We start from the raw sequence: 26,067 nt of genomic DNA, 5'->3' as shown, positions 1-26,067 counted from the left end.
GAGGATCTCCGTGGAATGACCCCCTCAGATACCTGATCACTGAACTCAGCGGTGGCCACTCACCAGGTAAATCTGGGGGATCGCTCCGCCACAAAATCCCCTGGACCAACTGGGGGGCTAAAATAGTGTCCCCGGTACCTCCTGGCTGAGGCTCGCCAAATGTAACCGTCTCTTTTTTAGTCAGTAAGGAGGCCCAGACAACTGATCCGTAAAGATAGACTTTTATTGCCAGCAAGATGCAGCTAAGACAAAGGCTTAGTACAACTGCATGCCCCTCCCCTTCAGGAGCAGACTCTTATGCACTTTACAGTTCTTATCTTTTACACATGCGTTCTAAGCATTGCTGAGCAAGCATATTCCGGCTGAAGGGGCTACTGACCCCCTCCCTAGACACCCTGGAACTTTCGTGAAACTTCTCCCATGTTCTGCAGGAGAGGCTGCTGGGACTTGCAGTTCTGGAAAGGAATTTGCGAGTCTGCAGTAATACAGCCCATCACATAATACATCCATTGTTCTAATCTAGGTTACAGCAGTGAAAGCTTATCAGAGAATAAGAACAGCGAAGCCAAAAAAATGAAAATGTGCAATGTGCTGACAGAGAGTTTCTCAATGTCCTAATTACAGCTGTATTGCAGACTGTAAGTAAACCCGTCATGAAGCAGGGAATTCTGGTACATGAAGTCCTTTGTCAGGTTGAAGCCTTCAGACTCCTTCATCATCATCCCTTTCACGTTCCATCCTACCATGAGAAAATAGAAAAGAAGATGAAAAAATAGTATGTGCTTTAGGACAGCTGTTTATTCAGAAGCTCACAGACTAATGCAGGGAGGGAGCTGACTCACCCTTCACCATTCTCCCATCTCCCCCCCCCCCCCCTCACCCACACACCATTCACTGGCTGGGACATGGGGGAGGGAGGAGTGAGAGGCCAGGCAGCTTCCCCCCCCCCCCCCCCCCCATCTGTGAAGGAAAGCTGTCTGTCCAGAAGCCAGCCTCACACTAGTAATGCAGGGAGGGAGCTGCCTCACCCTTCACCATCCTCCCCCCCCCCTCCCCCCTCACTGGTGACACTGACAATCTCTGCTGTGTTAAACTTTTTTTTTCACTAAACTAGCATAAAATAAAATGAAGTACTTTGTGGGTTAAACTTTTAATTTCCCCTAATGTAACTTCATTTAATATTATTTTTATATTATTTTTATTTTATGCTACTTTACCAAAAAAAAAAGTGCATTAACTATAACTAACTATATAACTAAACTAACTAACGGGCCGATACAGTAAAGCACGGCGGTTTTTAACCCGCTTTGAAAGCACGTTTTGAGCGCGTAAGACGGAGGCACGATTCAGTATCGGCTTTTACCCGTCCTTAGCGCTTGCCGAAAAAGATGCGTATCCATTTCCGCCAACCGCATGTATATGATATGTTAATGATCGGATTAGCTATTCCCCCCGATAGTGTAACACGCGCCCAAATTATCATTTTTTTAACCAGCTTATTTACCGCGTCTTTAACCTCTATATTTACCGCCTACCCTGACCCTGGCGTTAGTGTGGTGTTCAGATGGAATACAGGCAAAATCAACCAAACAGAAGTGAAGCACATGGGATAAAAAGGAAAAATCATAGGGATGTGCATCCGTTTTCCACGGATTTGTAATCCGCAACTTATTTTTTGCTATCTGTTAAATACGTGGGGAGGCGAAACGCATCGCGACCCCCCACGTATAAAACAGATATCCGTTTTATTCGGCCTCCTAAATAAACATTTAAACCCCCCACCCTCCTGACCCCCCAAGACTTACCAAAGCTCCCTGGTGGTCCAGCGGGGAGTCAGGAAGCCATCCCTGCACTCTTTTGCGGTTTCCTCACGGCGCCGATAGCCTGTGTCACTGGGGCTGCCGGTGCCATTGGTCAACCCCTGTCACAAGGTCACCGGTGCCATCTTGTGCTCCTACCACGTGACAGGTAAGTCATGTGGCAGGAGGTCGCTCCGGGACCCTCGTTGGACCCAACCGGAACTTTTTGCCAGCTTGGGGGGGGCCTCCTGACCCCCACAAGACTTGCCAAAAGTCCAGCGGGGGTCCGGGAGCGGAGGTGCAGTGGAGCACGTGACGCCGGAGCGGAGGAGCACGTGACGCCGGAGTGGAGTGACGCCGGCGTCACGTGCTCCTCCGCGCCTCCGCTCCCAGACCCCCGTTGGACCCAACCGGAACTTTTGGCCAGCTTGGGGGGGCCTCCTGACCCCCACAAGACTTGCCAAAAGTCCAGCGGGGGTCCGGGAGCGGAGGCGCGGAGGAGCACGTGACGCCGGAGCGGAGGAGCACATGACGCCAGAGCGGAGGAGCACAGTGACGCCGGCGTCACTCCGCTCCTCCGCGGCAACTTATGGAGCACGTGACGCCGGAGCGGAGTGACGCCAGCGTCACGTGCTCCTCCGCGCCTCCGCTCCCGGACCCCCGCTGGACTTTTGGCAAGTCTTGTGGGGGTCAGGAGGCCCCCCAAGCTGGCCAAAAGTTCCGGTTGGGTCCAACGGGGGTCCGGGAGCGGAGGTGCGGAGGAGCACGTGACGCCGGCGTCACTCCGCTCCGGCGTCACGTGCTCCTCCGCTCTGGCGTCACGTGCTCCACCGCGCCTCCGCTCCCGGACCCCCGCTGGACTTTTGGCAAGTCTTGTGGGGGTCAGGAGGCCCCCCCAAGCTGGCCAAAAGTTCCGGTTGGGTCCAACGAGGGTCCCGGAGCGACCTCCTGCCACATGACCTACCTGTCACGTGGTAGGAGCACAAGATGGCGCCGGTGACCATGTGACGAGGGCTGACCAATGGCACCGGCAGCCCCTGTGACACAGGCTATTGGCGCCGTGAGGAAATCGCAAACGAGTGCAGGGATGGCTTCCTGACTCCCCGCTAGACCACCAGGGAGTTTTGGTAAGTCTGGGAGGGGGGGGGGGTTACATTTTTATTTAGGGGACCGGGAAACGTATTGATGGATCGGCAAGTTATGGAATTTTCAATACTTCCGCATGAAACGGAATCGGCCATCCACGAATACGTATCCCGAATGCGACGAAAACTTTTGGCCTGCACATCCCTGGAAAATCACCCCAACAGAAGAGGTGCACATGCAGAGCTTTCAGACATCCAGAAAGGCAGCGAGGCCTCCAATCATGGATGCCTGGAAAGAGGCAGGAACATCCATGAATGGAAGCCCCGACCTTGGACGTCCGGCCGAGCGCCCAAGGCAGCAGCCATAAACGTTGGAAAGCAGCAGGGCCTCCGATCATGGACGCCTGGAAAGAGGCAGGAACGTCCTTGAATGGAAGCCCCGACCTTGGACGTCCAGCCGGGTGCTCAAGGCAGCGGCTATGGATGGAGGCCCCGACCTTCACAGATGCCCCGACCTTCCCAGATGCCCGGACGTCCTTGCACATCCATGCTCGGAGGCCCCGACCTTGCACGTCCAGCCGGGCGCTCAAGGCAGCCATGGACGTTGTAAGGCAGTGGGGCCTCCCCTCCGATCATGGATGCCCAGAAAGAAAAGGGAACATCCATGAACGGAAGCCCTGACCTTGGACGTCCGGCCGGGCGCTCAAGGCAGCGGTCATGGACGTTTGGAAGGTAGCGTTCCCTTCTCTTTCCGGGCGTCCATGCTCTGAAGCCCCGACCTTCACAGACGCCCGGACGTCCTTGCACGTCCTTAAGCGCCTGAACGTGGAAGGTTGGGGGTGGCCTCTGATCAAGGACGTCCAGATGCTCAGGGCAGCGGCCCAGGTGTCCATGTGGGGTCTGTAGAAAAGAAACATCCACTTACCTGCTGGAATGACATTTGAAACGACATTTGAAATGACAGGTATGGTGCCAGCGCACCCTGGATACTGTATAGGCGCTGTATACCACTCTAAACAGTAAAATGGATTGCGAACGCCTACCGCTTCCTAGGCGCGCTTTCGATGCTCCTTTGCCGCTGCTTGGATTTGCGTCCAATTTGAATACTGAATTGAGCGGCTTGAGAACTAAAATGTGCACGCGTCAAACGCGCGGGCGCCCAGCTCTGCCGCACTTTTTTTACACGTCGGCACTGTATCGGCCTGTAAGTAACTAGTAAAGTATAACTATATATATAATACTGTAGAAAAACTAAAACAAAAGGTACTTACAGTGGTAGAATTTGAGCTGTGTGTGTACTACGTAGGTACAGTAAGAGACAAGAGAGTCAGTCTGCTGGCCCTGCTTACGTCACTAAGTATCTGTAGCTTTGATAGTATGTAGTAGAAGCAAAATGGCCCCTGGGGACACCACAGAGCATGCTCTCGTTAGTGCGTACTAACTTTAGTCAGTGCGTACACATTATGCCATAGTGCTCACTGACTCACGTTAGTGCGCACTACGCCGGATGAGTTAAAGTAATGGTTCTACATTCCCATTAGCTGTCTTGAAGGTGGAGCGAACCAGTGGAAACCCAGAACCATACCTCTAGCTAACAAACTCTGTTAAAGCGGTTTAATGGACTCTTAGGCCGGCCTGATGGAGAAGATGGAAATAGTCTCCGGACTAGCGGAACAGGCCGGGAGGCAGATACTGGTCGGATTGAAGAGAAGGATCTTCACCCTGGAAGCCCGCGCTCCCCCGGGAGGATCCCGTAGGAGCCGGGCCACTGGGACTTAGGCGAGAGGAGAATCCGATGAGAAGATCCGAGGTCAAGGCAGGCAAGTCTGGAACAGGACCAAGGCTGGAACCGAAGGCGGACACGAACCAGGACTGGAACTGAAGCAGGCAACTGGAACAGGAACCAGGATCAAGGCTGGAGCTGAAGCAGGCAACTGGAACAGGAACCAGGATCAAGAGCGGAACTGAAGCAGGCAACTGGAACAGGAACCAGGATCAAGGCTGGAGCTGAAGCAGGCAACTGGGACAGGAACCAGGATCAAGACTGGAACTGAAGCAGGCAACTGGAACAGTTATAAGCAGGAACTCCAGAGGCACACTGCAACGATAAGCAGATGCCGGCCTTAAGTATTTGCCAGCATCTGACTTCAGAAAGGGAGGCGGGGCGGTTTAACCTAGGAGACCAAGATGGCCGCTGAGCTGTGAGGTCGTGCGGGCATCGCTCCCGGGAGAAGGAGTGTTCTAAACGAGCGATTTCCACAAATTAATTTCTTTTTGGAAGTATAATGCCTCACTCTAAAAGGAAAGCTCGTATTCGCGAAATTACCTCTACACCAGAGCATTCTTTTCAACCGAGGATAGATGAAGCCTTCACGAGGACGCCGATATCAAACCCGGAAGTATTGGTCGCTGGGGCAGACAGAGAGCAGCTGCCGAGCCTCCTGACCTCAGAGATCTCGTTAAGCCCGGGACTTCCAACGCTGCCGGAGCCACCAAGGAAACGCTCAGTGAGTGCAGAGGCACTTGGGCAGTTTTCTCTAATGGTGAGCGGTAACCAGAGAGGGGTGGAAGGAATCCCCTCGGAGAACCTGAATTTGGCGGGTTCCAGGAATCACTCGGAGCAGGCACAACAACGCCCGGAACAGCAGAAAAATGGCGAAGGACTCCTGGAGGTAGGAAACAGGATGGACAATCTAACCCCGTTAACCACCTCAGTTTTGGCTCCCTCGTTGGAGGAGATTAAAAATATTTTAATTACTATGCAGAAATCTATAATTACTTTAACTTCAACTGTGCAAGAAGCAATGCTTAAAACACAGAAAGTAGAGGATTCGCTGGCTTCTGTTGAAGAAAAAATAATTAATTTGGAAGGGAAAGTTAAGAAAATTGAAGAGGTCCAATTAAATCTTATAAAATCTGAAAAAATGGTGGAAAACAAAGTAGAATTCTTTGAAAATCAAGTTAAAAGAGCAAACTTAAGATTTCTTAACTTTCCAAAAACGAAACTACAGTCTCCTGTAGACTTATTGAAAAGTTATTTCACAAATATTCTGAAGTATCCGATAGAAAGACCCCAGCTATAATATCTACTTACTATTTAACACAGAGAAATCCTATTGGGAATAATAACAACAATCAAGGAAAAGGAGAAGAAGAATCGCTAGATTTAACGGACTTCTTGGAAAAATCTTTCGAAATGGAGATAAACCTGAGGTTGGTGTATTAAAGCACTATTTCAGGTTCCAAAAACTAAAATTCTTTGGACAGTGTATCCAGATTTTCCCAGACATTGCTAGATTGTCTCAGCTGAAATGTAGAAAATTTCTGGAAATGAGGGGGGAGGTGGTGGGAAGGGGGGCACGTTTTATGTTACGGTTCCCTTGTCGTTGCTTTATATATTATGGGAATGCAAAATATATTTTTACAGAGCCAATACAGCTACGTAGCTATTTAGATGGACCATCTTGTACCTAAGTGAATCTAGGAGTAGTTGGATAAGAGTAAATATGGTTATTGGCTATCCTCAAGTCTCAGTATTTAATTTCAAATTACTTTGATTACCTATGATCTGCTTAATATAATCTTGGTCTCCTCCTATTTCCTAAATATATTACAATGTGTACCTGACCAGGATATTGTATTTTCCTTTTGCTGTAAAGCGAAGTATGTTTTCAATTATATTGTTTTTTCTTTTCTGGAACATGGAGAACGCATTGAAATATTTACTTGTAACTGAAATTAAAAAATTAATAAAGTATAAATTTAAAAAAAAAAAGAAAGGGAGGCGGGGCATCTGACGTCAGAAAGGGAGGCGGGGCGCCCAAGGCAGGAAAGGCCCTTTAACTCCCGGCCTTTCGCGCGCGCGCACACCCAGGGAGGAGGGGCTTTAACTCCCGGCCTTTCATACGCGCGCACACCCAGGGAGGAGGGGCTTTAACTCCCAGCCTTTCATACGCGCGCACACCCAGGGAAGAGGGGCTAATTCAGCGAGGCGACGGCGTCTCCCTCGTGGAGACGCTGCCGAAGATGTATCCCACCTGCCCGCCAGCACCACGCAGCAGCCGCCCGGAATCGAGACCGAAACCCGGTGCTCTCTGCAGCGCCCCCCGGACCGGAGCCCGACACAGAAGGTAAGGTCCCGGTCGCGGCACTCGCGACCGGGGCCGCAATAGTACCCCCCTTCTTACGCCCCCTCTTAGAAGGCCCAGGTTTACCGGGATGCTGGCGATAGAATTCGAGCAGTAGTTCCTTATCTAGAATGTTACGGGCTGGTTCCCATGTGTTGTCCTCCGGGCCACAACCCTCCCAGGCAAGTAGATATTCCCATCGTCGTTGGTGGAAGCGGACATCCAGAACCTCCCGAACTTGATAGGTGGGCTCATCGGGCACAGAAGGATCCGCTGCATCAGGAACTTGATGGAGAGGATGAGAGGTTTTAACAAGGAGACATGGAATACATTATGTATATGCATCGAGGAGGGTAGGCGTAGCTGGTAAGAAACGGCCCCCACACACTCAGCTATATGAAAAGGGCCACAGTATTTCGGAGCCAACTTCCGGGACGGGATTCGGAGTTGAATGTTCTTTGTGCTGAGCCACACTCGATCTCCGGGAAGGAAGATGGCTGCCGGCTGTCCGTGACGATCTGCCCAATTTTTCATGGCCCTGGCTGCTTTGGCAAGTCTCCCTTGGATGGACGTCCACAGAGATTGCAACTGCTGGGCGGATGCTTGAACTGCTGGAATTGCACTAGGAAGCGGCAGTGGTAGAGGTGGTCGTAACTGTTTCCCATAAACGATGAAAAACGGTGAACTGCCTGTGGCTGCATGAGAATGGTTGTTATACGAGAACTCTGCCCACGGTAATAACTGCACCCAGTTATTCTGTCTTTCGTTGACGAAGGAGTGAAGAAAAGTCTTCAAGGAGCAGTTGGTGCGCTCCGTCAGCCCATTGCTTTGGGGATGAAAGGCGGTGGACAGATTGAGTTGCACATTGAACTTCTTACATAATGCCTTCCAATACCGAGCGGTGAACTGAGGCCCACGATCAGAGACAATGTCCTGGGGCAGACCGTGGATCCGGAAGATATGTTGAGTGAACAAGCTGGCTAGTTTGAGAGCCGACGGTAACTTGGATAAGGGAACAAAGTGGGCCATTTTGGAGAACCTGTCTATAGTTACCCAGATGACTGTATTCCCTTCTGAGGCTGGAAGGTCCACCACAAAATCGGTGGCGATGTGGGTCCATGGTTCCACTGGAATGGGCATGGTTGGAGTAGACCCCAAGGCTTCCCCGTCCCTGGCTTCTGTATCGCACAGGTGGGACAGGAGTCTACGAATGCACAAATATCTTTCCTCAAGGTTGGCCACCAGTAGAAGCGGTTTACCAAGTCAAGAGTCTTCTCTCGGCCAGTGTGACCCCCCGTAAGGGAGTTGTGGGCCCAGAGCAAGAATCCCTTTCGAGACCGTCGGGGAACCACCGTCTTACCAAGAGAACATACAGTGGTCCCGGAAAGATTGATCTTTGCGGGCTCTAGGATGTATTGGGGCTGGTCCTCCTCTTCCTCCAGCTCCGTTGAGCAAGAAAGAGCGTCCGCTCAAACATTCTTGGCAGCCAGCCGGTAGTGTAGTGTGAAATTGAAGCGGTTGAAGAATGGAGACCAGCGGGCCTGTCGAGGGTTTAAGCGTTGGGCTTGGGACAGGAACTCCAGGTTCTTGTGGTCCGTATATACTGTAACGGGATGGATGGCTCCCTCCAACCATTGTCTCCACTCCTCAAAGGCGAGCTTGATAGCTAGTAACTCCTTATCCCTGATACTATAATTATTCTTGGCAACAGAGAATTTCCTGGAAAAGTATGAGCATGGCATGAGCTGACCAGAGTCAGTACATTGACTAAGCACATCTCCCACCGTGACGTTCAATGTGTCCACCTCTACGACAAATGGACGAAGTGGATCAGGGTGACGAAGACACGTATCCTGTAGAAAAGCCTCTTTGAGGATTTTGAACGCCTGACAAGCTGAATCAGGCCAATCCACTGCGTCAGCTCCTCTCCAAGTTAGGGCGGTGAGAGGAGCCATGATACAAGAATAGTGTGGAATGAAATGTCTATAGAAATTTGCGAAGCCGAGGAAACGCTGCACCGCCTTTAGCCCCCTCGGCCGGGGCCAGTCTCTGATGGCGGCTACCTTTTCAGGATCCATCTTGAATCCGGTGGTGGAGACTATGTATCCCAGAAAGGGAAGAGAATCTTTCTCAAAGCAGCATTTCTCCAATTTGGCATATAATCCGTTGTCCCTGAGTAACTGTAATACCTGACGGACATGTAGGCGATGAGAAGACAAGTCCCGTGAGTAGATTAATACATCATCCAGGTACACGATGACAGACGTATTCAGTAAATCACGAAGTACCTCATTCATGAGATGTTGAAATACTGCCGGGGCATTACATAGTCCGAAGGCCATGACGAGGTACTCATAGTGCCCCATCCCTGCTGTTAAAGGCAATCTTCCTTTAGAATATAGAGAATATATAATAGAGATATATAGAATATATATATATATATATATATATATAATATTATATTATATATATTATATTATATATATATAGAATATATATATAGAATATATAGAATATATAATATAGAGAATATATATATAGAGAGAGAATATATAATATAATAGAGAATCTTCCTTCTCTATTGCGGGCCCCACCCTTTGGAATTCCCTCCCCGTCAAACTCCGCCTAGAACCATCCCTGAGCCACTTCAAAAAAGGAATCAAAACATGGCTCTTTAGACAGGCATACCCCAACTCCTCTCAATCCTAATTTTGTCCTTCGAACCACCTCAGCTCACGCTCAGCCTTTATACCACCTCCCTGTCCTCCCCCTCTCCTTCCCACCACCCCTTCCTGCTTCCTTCCCTTGCACTCCTAGCCCCCCAATACCCCTCCCTCTCACCCCCTAGCAACCCCTCCCTCAAAGTACCCGTGCCTTACTGTACCCCTTTTCACTCTACCGCACCCGCCCCTCTCCCCCTGCTCCCTCCCTCCTTTCTCCCCCCCCCACTAGCTTTTAACTATACATATGTGAACTTGCCTCCTCATACTGTAAATAAGCCCTCATATGCTAATTTCTCAAGTGTACATGCCTCGTTTAATTTGTTTATAAGTTCTTTTGCATACTTAACTAACTTGAATGCAAAAAGTTGTAATTCTGCTGTTGACTCTCTTCCTTTGTATTTTGCATATTACCCAGTTAGCCCCTCCCTTGTTCATTGTAATTTCCTTTCTCAGTTACCTGTAAACCGACATGATGTGTCCTACGAATGCCGGTATAAAAAAGTGTTAAATAAATAAATAAAAATAAATCTTCCACTCGTCCCCTGGTCGAATACGGACAAGGTTATATGCGCCCCGCAAGTCCAGCTTTGTGAAGATCCTAGCTCCCTGTAATCTATCCAGGAGTTCGGGAATCAGTGGGAGTGGATAACGATCCCGCTTGGTGATGGCATTGAGACCCCGATAGTCGATGCATGGTCTTAGCGACCCGTCCTTTTTACCTACAAAAAAGAAGCCCGCCCCTGCTGGAGATTTTGAAGGTCAGATAAATCCTTTTGCCAGGTTCTCCGAGATGTATTCGGACATTGCCCGAGTCTCTGGTAGTGATAAGGGGTATACTCTTCCCCGAGGAGGTGTCATTCCTGGTAAAATCTCAATGGCACAATCGAACGGCCGATGTTGAGGCAGGATCTCCGCCTTCGTCTTGGAAAATACGTCGGAGAAGTCGGCATGCAGTAGTGCAGGTAGAGCGATGGTGGTGTGCAAGAGAGGGAGAACGGACACTCTCGGAACCTTCAGGCAGTTAGCGAAGCAGAAGGGGCTCCAATTCACGATCTGTAATGTGTCCCACTGGATAATCGGAGAGTGCTTCTGTAACCATGGTAGGCCTAGCACCACGGGGTGGCTGGCCTTCTCCAGAACAAGGAAGGCAATCTCCTCCGAGTGGATTGCCCTAATGCGTAAAGTCAAGGGTATCGTGGAAGCAGAGATTCTCCCTGGAAGAAGTGTTCCCCAGATGGAGGTAATCCGCAGCGGCACCTCCCGAGGCCAAGTGGGGATCTGTAACTGGCGTACCAAATCCTCCAGGATGAAGTTGCCCCCTGCTCCTGAATCCAGAAAGGCGAGGGTCTCCAACGATCCCCCTGGATATTCAAGTGTGATGGGTACAGTATATTGAGGTGCGGTACCAGCACAGCCTAGGAGTAGCTCCTCACGACCTCCTAGGTTCTGACGTTTCCTGAACACTCTTTACAGCGAGCGAGGAAATGGCCTTTTTGACCGCAGTAGAGGCACAAGCCTAGAGTACGGCGGCGCTGTCTCTCCTCTGTGGTAAGAGGAGTACGCCCTAACTGCATGGGTTCCTCAGAAGCAGAATCAGGACGTGTTGCTCCTGGAGAAGGGACCGAAGATAGTTGTCTGGAGAATACAGGAGCTAGAGACGGGGTACATCGAGTGGGTCTTAGTTCTCTTGCCCTTTGTTGGAGGCGACGATCAATACGACCAGCCAAATCTATGAGGCCGTTGAGATCCTCTGGAAGATCACAGACGGCCAACTCGTCCTTGATACGCCTGGACAGGCCCTCCATAAATACAGCCCGGAGGTTGTCATCATGCCACCCAATTTCAAGAGCAAGTGTGCGGAAATCCATGGCATAATCTGCTAAAGAGCGGGAACCCTGGCGTAATTGCAGTAGTTCCGAGGTGGCGGTGGTTAAGCGAGCCGGGTCATCAAAGGCTAACTTGAAATTGGAGATGAACTGCGACAAATTACTGAGCAAGGGATCATTCCGCTCCCAGAGTGGAGACGCCCAAATTAGAGCCTTCCCATCAAGCAACGACAGAATATACGCCACCTTTGTTGCGGAGCGCTTGGAGAGCGATCCCACTCCTGGGAGATGTGTGTGCCCTTGGGCCGCGGCTCGACGCCAGAAGACTCTGAAGAGGTGCCGCGGGAGGCGTGGCATGCCCGAGCATGGGCTGGACGGAAGCAAGCTGGAGTGAAGACTGGAAGACAGGCCCTCCTCCGGGCCTGCACGCTTCGGAAGACCCAACAATGCTATGTTGGTCTTGTGAACAGTCCTCCGACCGATCCCAGCCCTTTCGGACCTGCCGCAGGGTACGGCATGAAGCGGCAGGCCGGATGGAGGCCAGGGCAGCGAGGACTGGAACATGGTTGCAGACGAGACTCAGAAACGAGGTACTGGAAGTGCAGACGTAGACTCAGGCACAGGTACTGGAAGTGCAGACGTAGGCTTAGAGACAAGGTACTGGACGTGCTGACGTAGACTCAGGAGCAAGGTACTGGAAGTGCAGACGTGGACTCAGAGACAAGGTACTGGATGTGCTGACGTAGACTCAGAAGCAGGGTACTGGAGGTGCAGACGCGGAGTCAGGAACGAGGTATGATGCATACAGGAGACTCAAGGGCGAGGTACGAGACTGGCAACATGGAGCGCCCTACATAGCCCGCCCAAGGGGCTGGTCACAGACCAAGACAGGGGTTGCCGCAGGATACCAGGCTTTCAGAGAGTTCAAGAACAAGGTAAGGCTTTTCTCACAGACTCAGGAACGAGGTGCATGGCTTGCATCACGAAGCGCCCTACTCAGCCCGCCCATGGGCTGGTCACGGACCACGACATGGCTTGCCGCGAGGCACCAGGACATCTTGAAGACACAGGAACGAGGTGCTAGCTTTCAGGAGGTTCAGGAACAGGGTAGAAGCAGGTTGCTGCACTCCTGGCAGCCTATAGCAGGGTTTGCTGCACACCGGCAGCCTGAAGCAGGGTTTTCTGCACACCGGCAGCCAAGGCAAGGTAAAGGCATCAACTGGACTGGAACACGGGATTGGATTGGAAGACAGGCCAAGGGCAGGAACATGGACAGGCAAACATCAGGGCTGGTACATCAAGTAGACATCAGGACTGGAACAGCAGGTAGACATCAGATGGGACGAGGAGCTCCAACAGAGAACAAGTAACACTGGACCTTGCAGAAGGCTGGAACACGGACAACTCCTGGAGCAAGGATGGTAGAATCCCAGGAGTGACCAACTCCTTGCGAAGGCAAAGACAGACTGACTGCTGAGCCCTTTAGCAGGGCTGATGAGGACAACGCCCAGGGAGGGGCCAGCAGGGGGCCACACCTGGCTGGCCCTAGAAGAGGAGTAGAGAGGCGCGCGCCCGCGCCCTAGGAATCTGGAGAGGCTGGAGAGGCTGGCGTACTTTTGCCCGGCAGGGATGGCCTCCCTGCCGGGCAAGGACCCAGACTGCAGCACGGGCACCGGCAGGGACGCCCTCCCTGCCGGCTGAGGACCCCGGGAGCGGCAGAGCATGCCGGGGAGAGCCAGAAGCAGCAGCGGGGGTCCCGACCGCGAGGGAGAGCTCGCGGCGGGTTGGCCCCGCTGCAGGGAACAGAAGGCGGACGGAGGGGGACCCGGAGACCACGGAGAGACAGGCGCGACAGCAACAGCGTCAGCGGCCCGACTGGCCGCACGAGGTAAGAGCCTGCCCGCGAGGAGCGCGGGCAGGATCGCAACAACTTTTACAGCATCAGTTGGAAACTGTTGAGGAAGCAGCATGAATCGTATAAAACATTGGTTCAGAAAACCTCGGCAAGTCTTAGCCTCTCCAGCATAATGTGACGGCGCCGATAGCTGAGTAGTTGAACCAATGTTTACCGCTGAAGCTGGTAGCAGAGCAGCACTGGATCTGGCATGGCGTCCAAACGACTAGCAAGTTGCTCTACAGTCGCTGCAAGAACATCTATGCAATGCTGCTGTTGCTGCACACGCTGGGCAATTCCAGGGATTGCCTGGAGACCTGACAAATCCGCCGAGTCCATGGCCTTGCAAACTGTTAAAGTGGTTTAGTGGACTCTTAGGCCGGCCTGACGGAGAAGATGGAAATAGTCTCCGGACTAGCGGAACAGGCTGGGAGGCAGATACTGGACGGATTGAAGAGAAGGCTCTTCACCCTAGAAGCCCGCGCTCCCCCGGGAGGAGCCCGTAGGAGCCGGGCTGCTGGGACTTAGGCAAGAGGAGAATCCGATGAGAAGATCCAAGGTCAAGGCAGGCAAGTCTGGAACAGGACCAAGGCTGGAACCGAAGGCGGACACAAATCAGGACTGTAACTGAAGCAGGCAACTGGAATAGGAACCAGGATCAAGGCTGGAGCTGAAGCAGGCAACTGAAACAGGAACCAGGATCAAGACCGGAACTGAAGCAGGCAACTGGAACAGGAACCAGGATCAAGGTTGGAACTCAAGCAGGCAAATGGGACAGGAACCAGGATCAAGGCTGGAACTGAAGCAGGCAACTAGAATAATTACAAGCAGGAACTCCAGAGGCACACTGCAACAATAAGCAAACTTGTTGCAAGGCAGTAAGCTGAGGCAGACGCCGGCCTTAAGTATTTGCTGGCATCTGACTTCAGAAAGGGAGGCAGGGCATCTGACGTCAGAAAGGGAGGTGGGGCGCCCAAGGCAGGAAAGGCCCTTTAACTCCCGGCCTTTCGCGTGCGTGCGCACCCAGGGAGGAGGGGCTTTAACTCCCAGTCTTTCGCGCGTGCGCGCACCCAGGGAGGAGGGGCTAATTCAGCGAGGCGACGGCATCTCCCTCGTGGAAACGCGCCGAAGATGTATCCCACCGGCCCACCAGCGCCACGCGGAAGCCGCCTGGAATCAAGACCAGAACCCGGTGCCCGCCGCGGCGCCCCCCGGAACGGAGCCCAACACAGAAGGTAAGATCCCGGTCGCGGCACTCGCAACCGGGGCCGCAACAAAACTCCTCATAAATTGATACATTTTAACTTTTAAGTTGCACTTTTTGTTAGTGCGCACTAACGCCGAGATAGTGCGCACTAATGCCTAGACAGTGCACATTATTCTATTATTACATTAGCCTATCCAGATGTTGACCAAACTTAGCTTGCACTCTAACCCCTTAGCCCACTCACTCTCCCCTCCTCCTATCTGCCTCTCCTCTTTCTCCCCTATTCTTCCCCCCAAGCAAAGACTCCAAAATACAATGTTTCTTCCCCCAAGCAAAGACTCCTAAACACTGTGTTATAAGTTCCCCCCTCCACTCTAAACTTATCCTACCCTGTCCCTCCCTCCCCCCCCCCCCCCCCCCCCCCCACCTCACCCTTTCACTGCCATCAATGGTCTGGTACCTACCAGCCCACTTGTACATATATTGTCTATTGTTAATGTATATTCTTTGAATGTTCCTATCAAATTTCTCTCTTTCCCTATCCTTCCTACTGCTATCCTGTCTCCTCCTTCATTGCTGCTCCCCCCTTCTCCATCCCTGTTTATTGTATTTCACTCTCTTGTTAATTTGTTATAATGTAAACCGGCTTGATGTTCCGATGAATGTCGGTATTTAAAAATCTACAAATAAATAAATATAAATAAATAAATAACGCAGTTCGTCAAAAAAAAAAAAAGACAACATGTGAAAAAACTAAATTATTGCACAAAGCAGCCGACTGAAGCCCAACCCGATACCTAAAAATGAAGCACATCTCTACTCTTTAAATGACTGATAATGAAAGATCTGAATTTCTCCCTTAGCATCCTCTTTCCTGCCGTAGACAAATATAGGCCATCCTTACCATATAACTTTAAATGCTCCATACACTGCCCCAGCCTCCAATGTATCCAAAACCACTTTATATCAGCTTTTGAGCCAGGAATTGAAATTATCTATATGGCATAGGCTTTCCTTTCCCTTTCCATAAACAGGTAATACTTCTGAAAAGGCAAAGGTCTTTGCCATGTGTCTAATATTCTTCCCTAAATCTTGTAAGTCATTCTGTAGTTTATGGATACCATTTCTAGCAAGGCCATTGGTCCCCAAACGGATGATAACATTGATAAACAGCCTCTCTTTTGATTTGTGCTCTACCTAGATTTTGGTATTTCCTTGGTTCAATACTCCTTGCTGTGCAACTGATTACACACTAGGGATGTGAATCGTTTTACGACGATTAAAATTATTGTCCGATAATTTTAATATCGTCTTAAACCGTTATGAAACACAATACAATAGAGATTCTAACGATTTATCGTTATAAATCGTTAGAATCGTGAGCCGGCACACTAAAACCCGCTAAAACCCACCCCCGACCCTTTAAATTAAATCCCCCACCCTCCCGAACCCCCCCCCCAAATAACTTAAATTACCTGGTGGTCCAGCGGCGGTCCAGAACGGCAGCGGTCCGGAACAGGCTCCTGCTATTGAATCTTGTTGTCTTCAGCCGGCGCCATTTTCCAAAATGGCGCCGAAAAATGGCGGCGGCCATAGACCAACAGGATTCGACGGCAGGAGGTCCTTCCGGACCCCCACTGGACTTTTGGCAAGTCTTGTGGGGGTCAGGAGGCCCCCCCAAGCTGGCCAAAAGTTCCTGGAGGTCCAGCGGGGGTCAGGGAGCGGTGTCCCGCCGCGAATCGTTTTCCGTACGGAAAATGGCGCCGGCAGGAGATCGACTGCAGGAGGTCGTGCAGCGAGGCGCCGGAACCCTCGCTGAACGACCTCCTGCAGTCGATCTCCTGCCGGCGCCATTTTCCGTACGGAAAACGATTCGCGGCGGGAAATCGCTCCCTGACCCCCGCTGGCCCTCCAGGAACTTTTGGCCAGCTTGGGGGGGCCTCCTGACCCCCACAAGACTTGCCAAAAGTCCAGCGGGGGTCCGGAAGGACCTCCTGCCGTCGAATCCTGTTGGTCTATGGCCGCCGCCATTTTTCGGCGCCATTTTGGAAAATGGCGCCGGCTGAAGACAACAAGATTCAATAGCAGGAGCCCGTTCCGGACCGCTGCCGTTCCGGACCGCCGCTGGACCACCAGGTAATTTAAGTCATTTGGGGGGGGTTCGGGAGGGTGGGGGATTTAATTTAAAGGGTCGGGGGTGGGTTTTAGCGGGTTTTAACGATTTTAGCGGGTTTTAACGATTTTAACGATTTATCACGATATTTTACCCCCCCCCCAAACGGCAACAATACGATTCCCTCCCCCTCCCAGCCGAAATCGATCGTTAAGACGATCGAGGACACGATTCACATCTCTATTACACACCACACCCACAAGTCTGATAGTTACAGCCCTGTTTTTATTTCCCTTAAAAACACACAGGGAATTTAAACCAACTAGCAAAAATAATACCACTAGACAACAACTATAAGAATCCAGCAACAATAAAAAGCAGCAGAAATAAAGCACTATCTAATGGAGAAGATTATCTTTGGAGGGGAAAGTTAGTTAATCAGCTCAACACCAGACCATTCCCTTTGTCTAATTATTCCTGTAAGCTAATAATAAATCCATTATTATTTTTACCTGGTGCCAGGTGTTTTAAGTAAATGTGTGTATGTGTGTGTGAGAGAGTACTACTGATGCAAGCCCTGTCAGTCACAAATATAAAGTGAGTGATTGGTCTGAACCCTGAAGAGAACACCAGACTCTAAACAGTGAGACACTAAAGAAGAGCAAAATACAAAAAGAACAGAAATACACATTCCCAAAGATGGCATATTTCAATTGCTAAAAATTCAAAATATATACATATATAGGGGTAGATTTTAAAAGGGTTACGCGCATAAATTATGCTCGTAACCCTTTCAAAACCCCCCTGCGCGCGCCGAGCCTATTTTGCATAGGCTCGGTAGTGCGCGGAAGCCCTGGGACATACGTATGTCCCGGGGCTTTCCTGGGGGCGTGTCGGGGGCATGTCGCGGGCGTAGGTCCGGCCTAGGGGCGTGGCCGAGGCCTCCGAAATCGCTCCCAGGCCGGGGAATCACGCGGCGGCAGCAGGCCAGCACGTGCGAGTTACGCCTGCCTAAGGCAGGTGTAACTTTCGCGATAAAGGTAGGGGGTATAGATAGGGCTGGGGGGGTGGGTTAGGTAGGGGAAGGGAGGGGAAGGTGGGGGGAGGCCGAAGGAAAGTTCCCTCAGAGGCCGCTCCAATTTCGGAGCGACCTCGGAGGGAACGAGCAGCGCGCGTAGGGCTCGGTGCACGCAAGGTGCACAAATGTGCACCCCTTTACGCGCGCTGGCGTACTTTTGTTTGCGCCTGGTGCGCGAACAAAAGTACGCGCGGGCGTAGTTTTATAAAATCTACCCCATATTGTATACAAAAATAAAGAAAACATGGAATAATTATGTATGCATTTCACAATCATATTATATAAGCAAATTTATTTAAATGTATTATTTATAAGCTGAGTACAAAACGTTTTTACAGTGAAGATCCATATACAAAACTTGTGCAAAAATGTATCTAAATCACATGACATTTTGAAAACACCTCAAGGTGCCTCTATTAGAGGTAAGTCTCATGGTGCAACACCTGATTGCTACATGAAGAAAAGTGAAAACGTCTTTCACTTACTTGAAGAGCAAAAAAAACTGTAAATAAGTGTTTCTTTTCTCAGCTCATAAGGATGTTTTGGCAGCAAAAAAGTTCCACAAACCTCAAGAACCCTCAAGGAGCACTTCCTTTCTGAACTTCTCAAGTTGTTTTGGCAGCAGAAAGGTTCCTCAAACCCTGAGAAAGGCCTTATTGTTTCGCTCTGATAAGCTTCCTCAGGGGAGGGGGGGGATTTATTGCACATCGAGGACTCTCACCGCTGTGAAAAAAATGACACATACTATATTAGAAACTGATTATATCCTACAAAGTAAAAACATTGCTCAAGAACCGAAAAAATCTATAAACTTGCATTTTATATTTATTTATTTATTTGTTTGTTTGACACTTTTTTTATACCAACATTCGAAGGACATCACATCGGTTTACATGGATCACATTTTGGGAAAAAATACAAAGAACTCGGTAACTTAACAGAGATAAAAATAAAATAAAAAGGAGGAGATACAGAACAAGTCTAGATAAAGAGCAAGGGTGTGAAGAATTAGGACGGATTAACCTGGAAAACTTGATATGAATAAACTCTTACTAATATATACTCTTACTAATATATACAACTATATACAAATTGGTGCAGGGGGGAGAAGAAGTGCGAGGAAATTGGGGGGGGGGGGTATTTGTGAATCTGTTTGGAAAATAACCTGTTGGCACAGCGTTGGACACGTTGCTAAAGCGTGGCTCACACGATTATTCATCGGTGTCTTTATAACATGTGAAACAAGATGGCTTACCGCTGATTTCCTCTCCCTTCCCCCTTTGACAAATAATAACACTGACAACTTTTTGGCTTAACACTTAAAAAAGGCCGCAGTTTATTAACAACTAACCCGAGCCAACAACACATTAATACAATCAAACAAAATACCCAAATATCCTTCCCCTTTCCCCCCTCCTTCTTGTCCGATGAGCTCATCTTCACTTACTATCGTGTTCCAATGGTAAGTCAACACCTCCCCCCCCCCTAAACTCACCCCGCCACGGCACCAGTGAGGGTAAGCGTGCGGCCTGAGCATCGGCCCCCCCCCCCCTTGCTCGTTAGGCCTTCCCGTGTAGCAGCCCCAAAACTACACGGGCATTTCCCCCCCCCCTCCACCATCATTCCCCCAAGAAATACAATAACTTCCAATTCATGGCTCGGGTTTCCCACCACAAACACCGGCAACCCTTGCCTGTGTTCCCCCACTGCGGCCCACTAATTAGCTTGTCGCTCCAATCCCTCCTCCAGGGCATTGTTAAAGAGATCCATGCCCACATCGGAAAGATGCACACCATCTCCTAGAACCCCCCCAGTACCTTCCAGGACCACTCATGCCGAATCCAAAAGCCCCCCTGCTGCACCAACCATTTTCCAATTTGCCTGTTAACCTTTTTAACTCCACTGCGCCATAAAGGCTCCTTGTGATGCTGAAGGCAAAGTATGATATCCGACCATCCTATTTTTGTCCCCGGCAAACCATTCAATATTTGTGCCAGGTCCTTTTTCATAATGGTCACCAAATTCCGACACGTCAATTTTCCTATGTCGTTCCCCCCCAAATGTATAATCAGAATTCTAGGGGCACCCCACCTACGGACTTTACCCTGGAGGACAGAAAGGAGCTCCCCCCACTGCATACCCCCTTTGCCAAACCATCGCACTCTCCATCTGTCTGCCTTCAAGTTCAAATTTTCACCATATGGCCTCTTGCCGGCCCTTCTTTGAGCACGATGAACATAAGAATGGCCCACGACCCAGGCACATTCTCGCCCACTATCCACCCTTTCAATGTATGCAAAACAAAATATTTGGTTATAGGACCCAACCACTTTATTTACGCACATAAGATCGAAAAACGGCTGACTTCCATCTACCTATTCTTTGGATCCTGTTTGCCGACCAACCCAACTCTGCTGCAGAAGTAGCCGCCCCTATTCGAAACGAATGCGTCGAATATGAGCTCGCATCCCACCCCAACCTTTCGACTGCCCACCGCAGTACGCGAGCAAATTGAAATACTGTTAACGGCGACCCATCCTCGTGAACCAAAAAGAAACCTCCGACATTAGCCTTGACCCGCACGAAGTTCTGCGCACACCGCACAGGACATGCCTCCGCATCCCTCGCCTTTACCAACGAAATCCAACAACCCTTACCTAATTGATTGGTTTTGGACTTCTGTATCAGCAACTTTACCTCGCTATCGTATACCCACACGTCCTGTACCTTCAATCCATACCCTCCACTCTGCATCTTGGACTTAGCCACCAGCTCGCTAACGCGCAGAGCCCCAAAGAACGCAAACACGAAAGCCACTCGAAAAAGCAAAACCTCGTAACGTGACCGGCAAACTGCCTCCAATTGTCCAATCAGATGAACCAATTCTTGATAACGAATAGGCTTCCTCTGATCCCCCCTATGCTCATACCTTCGCCGCCATCCCCTCAATATACGCCTTACTAAAAAACTATTTGCCGGATCTCTTTCGCCACTTAACTTCTGAAAAAAGGCGAAACCCGCCAACTGGCACCTTACGGATCCTAACGAGTATCCAGCCCCTTTTGCCCAGATAATGAACTGTACCACATCCTTCTCCCTTACCTCCCCGCCTACCCACCCCAAGCCCCTCAGAAACCGAGCTACCACTCCACGTCCAGACACATAAGACTTCCAAGTCGTCGGCGCCACCGATTGCCGAATCAATCCCCAGGTGTCATCCTGCCAATCTGCCACAACTGTTCGGGAAAGGCCTCTGCTCGCAGACTCGCTTGGGGTGCTTTGTTCCGGAATGTGTCCCACTTGAAACGAGAAAGAGCATCAGCAATCAAATTCAAATTCCCCGGCACATGCCTTGCTCTTATCGTCATGTTCCAGTGCATACATAAGAACACCATCTCCCTAATCAATTCCGATACCCTCAAACACTTTGCCGCTTGTCTATTCACCACTTGCACTACTCCTAGGTTATCGCACCACCACACTAATCTTTTGTTCTGTAACTCATGCCCCCAAATAGCCAGCGCTACTATAATCGGAAAAAGCTCCAAAAACGTAATGTTTTTAACTAAACCTTGGCTCACCCAAAACTCAGGCCACGCTTCAGCGCACCATCTGCCCCGAAAGCACACACCAAAACCGCAAGATCCCGCCGCATCCGAAAACAGCTCCAACTCCTCATTCGATACCTCCTCCTCCTGAATCATGCAAACTCCATTGAATGAATTCAAAAATCTGTCCCATACTGCCAAATCACTTCTCATTGCCCTCGTAACCCGTATAAAATGATGCCCCGCTTTCACTCCCGCTGTTCGAGCCGACAACCGTCTAATAAATGCTCGACCCATTGGAATGACTCGGCACGCAAAGTTCAAAGAACCTATGAGCGACTGCAACTGCCTCAGGGTTACTTTCATTGCATCATGTACCAAGCGAATAATCCCGTGCAACTGTACCACCTTCTCAACCGGAAATCGTGAAACCATTTCAATCGAATCTAACTCGATTCCCAAAAATGTAAGTTTGGTAACCGGCCCTTCTGTTTTTTCCCTAGCGATCGGTACTCCCAAAGTCTTTGCCACAGACAAAAAAACCTGTCAACTGTCTCTGGCACTCATCCGTCTCTCTGGACCCCACGAACAGAAAATCATCTAAGTAGTGCAGCATGCTTGCACTGTTGTTGTACTGCATGGTTGCCCATTGTAAGAACGAGCTAAACGCTTCGAAAAATGCACAGGATACTGCACATCCCTTCGGCAAACAACGATCCACAAAATACCCACCTTCAAAATAAAACCCTAAGAGTGGAAAACACTCTGGATGGATTGGCAACAGCCTGAAGGCTGACTCTATATCTGCTTTGGCTAACAACGCTCCTTCTCCGGCCCTATGCACCAACCGTAAGGCATCCTCAAGGGATGCATACTGCACTGTACAGTCCTGCCTCGGAATAATGTCATTCACCGAAGACCCGTCCGGGTGTGATAAATTCAAAATCAAACGGAACTTTCCAGCTGCTTTCTTCGGAATGACCGCCAAAGGAGACAGATGCATCTTGTGAAATACCCGCTCCTCAAACGGCCCAACTATCCTACCTAACGATATTTCAACCCTTAATTTTTCCCTTGCCACTTCAGCTAATCTATAAACCGATCTCGCATTTTTTGCCCCCCCCCCCCGACCCTGGGCCCACGTACGGAATACGGAACCCTTCCGTGAACCCTTTTTGTAAAAACTCAGCTGCCTCCGCATTCGGATAACCCCGTAAAGAATCCACCAAAGCTGTGGTCATAATCGGGGATTCCGCCTTCCGATATAATACTTCACTGCTTGCTACCTTTTACAGTAGCAGGCTTTTGCCCACAAACGCATTTTGTGGCTGGGTGTGCCCCGCCACAAACCGAGCATGCGTGCCGGAACTTGCACTCAGGGAACAAACAAGTAAGCTTGTTTTACCTCCAGCATACATCCAACACGCCTCCCGTGGACTGTCCGCCTTGCACCTGCTGCCGAGGAACCTCCAAACCTCGAAAGGAAGCACTCTTGGCATTACCCCCTTGAACCCCACCCAAACCACCTCGCACTGTACTATCTGCCATCCCACTTTTCACATTCCCCTCACACAAGGCGTACCACAAGGCTCCTCTTTATCGTCCACCCTCTTCAATATATATCTACTCCCACTTTGCCACCTACTCTCTAAACTAGGACTACATTTTTTCTTATATGCAGACGACGTACAAATACTTATTCCCATTCGGAAATCCCTCAACGAAACCCTGCAGTACTGGGAAATATGTCTGACATCTATCAACACTCTCCTCTCCAATCTCCACCTTGCACTCAATGCCTCTAAAACTGAAATCCTTATCATAACAAATCAACCAATCGACTCGATCCACCAAATGATTCAAAACGCCTCACAAGCTCACACACTACCGCCCAGTGTCAGAGACCTAGGAGTTTCCCTAGACAATCAACTAAGCTTCAAATCCCACATAAATCTCTGCTAAAAGGGGGCTTCTATAAACTTCAAACCCTCAAAAAACTGAAGCCCCTCCTACACGCCCACGACTTCCGTACTGTTATGCAAACTACCATATTATCTAAACTCGACTATTGTAACTCCCTCCTCATAGGCCTCCCAGCTTCCACTATTAAACCCCTTCAAATCCTCCAAAATGCTATGGCAAGAATCCTAACAAACACCAGAAAAACTGATCATATCACTCCCATATTACAAGATCTACATTGGCTCCCCATTGCCTTCCGTTCCCAATACAAAACACTTACCATCCTCCATAACACATTATACAAAAACAACTCCCCCTGGCTTGAAGATATGCCACAGTTCCGTCAAACTAATCGCCCTACTAGAAACTCCCTCGCCGGCACCCTTCAAACCCCCTCACTCAAAATTGGGCACCTTACCACTACCAGGGAAAGAGCCTTCTCCATCGCAGGCCCCACCCTCTGGAACTCCCTTCCTGCCAAACTCCGTTTACAACTGTCCCTGAGCCATTTCAAAAAAGGAATCAAGACATGGCTCTTTAAACAGGCATACCCCAACTCCTCTCAACCCTAATCATTGTTCATCTCTGAACTATCTCAGCTCCCGCCCAGCCTCCATACCTTCTCCTTACCTCCCTCTTACCATCCCAGTACCCCCCCTGCTCCCTTCCCCACACCTTTCCCCTGCACCCCGCAGCCTCCCTTCCACCCCGCCCGTCACCCTCTAGTAAACTTTCCCTGAAAGTACCTTGCCATAATGTTTCCTTGTTCCCTCCACCCCTTCCTCCTTTCCCCCTTCGCTCCCTCCCTCCTCCCTCTGCATATAATTGTACATAAGTGCACATGCCTCCTTTATACTGTAAATAAGTTCATATACCAAGTTTATAAGTGCACACAAACGCCCCCTTAACACTGCTTATGCATATTTTATCTTAACATGGATAAGCAAATTCCATGTCGTTCAACAAAGTTATATCCCTGCTCGTTGACTTTCTATCCTGTACTTTCATATGTTATCCAGTTCGTATATTATCCAACTATTTCCCAGTTAGCCCTCCATCCTCGTTCATTGTAATTTCCTTTCTCAGTTACTTGTGAACCGACATGATGTGTCCTACGAATGCCAGTATATAAAAAGTGTTAAATAAAATAAATAAATTTCCCACGCCTTTATTCGTCATCTGTGTTAACCACAGATGAATGTCCTGGTACCCCCAGGACATAAACTTGTTTCCCGCCATCTTGTCCCTAAATTTTTCATCATAGTTGAGCCAAGCCCAACCATCATAATCCCTGAACGCACCTAATATGCTGTCCGCATAAAACAGCAACGCCCCATATTGAGAAGCATCAAAATGGCTAACCACACTAGCCAAACGAAGGAAACCCCTAACCCAATTCACAATATTCTTTGAAATTTTGGGTCCTGAACTTTCCTCTTTTCCCTTCTTATTAGCTCTCTTCTTCTCTCTTTTTCTCCCTCTCTTCCCATCCAGTAATTTAAATATGTCCACAAACTTACGCTTACGGATTCTCTTAACTAATCGAGTAGGAACTTCCTCCCACAATTCCATTAAGGAAGCCAGCGCCGGATGCCCTGCATCCTGTCTTGGACCTTCGCCTAATGCAGAAATCCTACTCTGACTCGTGCTAGTCGAACTACTAGACGAAGACGAGGAGCTCGAAGAAGAGCTCCTAAAAGACCGTTTCCTTTTCTTTTTCTGTACCCGTCTGCCTTGTTTTATATGACCTTGCATACCTGCTCCTTCCCGCGTCACACCGCTGTCCTGCACCCCTTCCGTTCCTTCGCTCACTCCCTGTCGGTCAGGCAGCTTCATCTGCGATGATCACTGTCTTCTTATCTCTCTCTGCGCCTCGGGCTCTCTCTCCCTCCACGCCTCCCGCCTTGACGGACCTGGAACTTCCTCTCCATCAAACCCTGCAACAGACTCAAAATCCCTCTGCCCCCCGTCAAAAGCCTTCCTTTCTGAAAGCAGAACACTCCTTCCCGCATGTGTACTATATGCCTCAGGCTGACTCTGCCCATGTAATAACTCCTCCACCTCCCCTTGCCATATACCATCACTTTGTTCCCCGCTGCCCCAGGGTAACCACCCTCCAAAACCCCGAGTTCCTTCCCCAGATCTCTCCAACTCCCCTTCCCTTCGCCTGTCTCTCTATTAAAATAGTGCTTGAGAATATCAGCTACCACCACCACAGAAATGCTACGCTCCCCCTTTTCCCCCTCCCTTTGTGGTGTCCCTACGGAGGGTACTGGTCGCGGGCTGCTCTTATCCTTCTCCCCTTGAGCCCCTGTAATTGTCTTTCCATGGCCCTGCCCTACTCTCCTGCGACCCCCCTGACTGCTTAGGCTCCCTTGCTGCTTACATCTGCTCCTTTTACCAACGCTGGCAACCCGATCCGTCCCCTCCTCCTTCTCTCCTACCGAACCTTCCACCAAACCCTTAACCCTCCCTCTACTGTCTTTAATCCGGCCTCTAATAGGCGGAGCCTGTGGAGGAACCTCCCCCGCCCCGGCGAGAACACTGGCAGGGGGTCGGGACAGGGGCGGAGCACGGCCGGGCCTGCGCTTTGGAGAGCTCCTGGGAGGAACCTCCTCCCCCTCGCTCTCCGCTGCAGGGGGATGGCTTCCTTCGACGGGCGGACGTGTCGGGGGGCGGATCGGGCCCTTACGTCCCCACTCTTC

At 50.1% G+C, this 26,067-nt stretch overlaps 1 long non-coding RNA gene across 1 annotated transcript; it reads right to left on the bottom strand.

Moving 5' to 3' along the window:
• Window positions 1-705: 705 nt before the first annotated feature.
• On the bottom strand, window positions 706-25,556 carry LOC115075567. The gene is made up of 3 exons (XR_003852559.1): window positions 25,120-25,556; window positions 18,420-18,575; window positions 706-739 (listed from the first exon to the last, which is right to left on the bottom strand). It is a non-coding gene; the product is annotated as an uncharacterized LOC115075567 (long non-coding RNA).
• Window positions 25,557-26,067: the final 511 nt, after the last annotated feature.

The sequence above is a fragment of the Rhinatrema bivittatum genome, chromosome 14 (assembly GCF_901001135.1).
Source record: "Rhinatrema bivittatum chromosome 14, aRhiBiv1.1, whole genome shotgun sequence".
Taxonomy (NCBI): Eukaryota; Metazoa; Chordata; class Amphibia; order Gymnophiona; family Rhinatrematidae; genus Rhinatrema; species Rhinatrema bivittatum.
The sequence above is the reverse complement of the archived record's forward strand: the minus strand, read 5'-3'. Positions and strand labels throughout refer to the sequence as shown.